The sequence below is a fragment of the Calidris pugnax genome, unplaced genomic scaffold, assembly GCF_001431845.1.
Source record: "Calidris pugnax isolate Ruff unplaced genomic scaffold, ASM143184v1 scaffold120, whole genome shotgun sequence".
NCBI lineage: Eukaryota > Metazoa > Chordata > Aves > Charadriiformes > Scolopacidae > Calidris > Calidris pugnax.
The window spans coordinates 337,211-338,165 of NW_015090867.1; positions in this window are offsets into that span (position 1 = coordinate 337,211).

Sequence of the window (955 nt, forward strand, 5' to 3'; positions counted from 1 at the left end):
CCACCCCCTCCCCAAAGCGAGTCCCCCCCCTTTTTTAACGCCGCGGGTGGGACGAGCGCGGCCGCCGGGACGGGTCAAGGGAAAAAAGATTTTGCTTGAAAAACAGCCTCTCAGCAGCAAAGGGGTAAAGAGCTGTGCATAGATTTCTAGGTTTTCGTTAAGAAGAAGTCTGAAGCGTGCTAATTCCTAAGGACTGAGATCTGAGGTAGGTTAGACGTTCATGTAGTGTAAAAACGTTGAGACTGCAGCAGTTCTCGCTCCCCGACCCGCCGCGCCGGCATCGCCCCGGGATGAAGGCGCCGGAGCCGACGCCGCGTCCGACCGAACCCCCTCCCTGCACCCCAAAAACCCAAAAAAAACCAAAATAAAATAATAAAATAACGCCCTCCCAGGAAGCAGGACTTAGACAGGTTACACGGACCCTCGCCTTCTCCCAACGCACCCCCTGGTGTGGGTTTTTTTTTTCCCTTCCAGCAAGGCCACCACAGTCAGAGCGATGCCACCGGTGATGCCACCCTGGGGGGGCCGGCACCCGAATCCGGCCCCCGATGGTGGGGGGAGACCCCGGCGGGTGTCCCCTTCTCGCCCTTCCAACCACGCAGGCATCCCCAAAATCTGACTTTTTGCCATCGACTCTTCTATCCCATCCTGATATGCTCTTGGGTAATTTATAAGAAAAGCGGTAAATAGCTCGTCGAGTTTCCTTGTCGAATATACGCGACTTTTACAGATTACGGTTAAAAAACGACAACCTCCAAAAAAAAAAACAAAACCTCAAAAAAAAAAAAAAAGAAAAAAAAATTAATTATGAAGGACGGACAAAGCATGTTAAATATTCTGCCAGTATTTACAGTTCTCCCACAATAATCTTGTTTAAAACATACTGCTTTCAAGTTGTTGGGGGGGAGGGGGGGAGGGGGAGAGAGAGAGAGAGAGAAAGGAAAGGGGGGAGTTG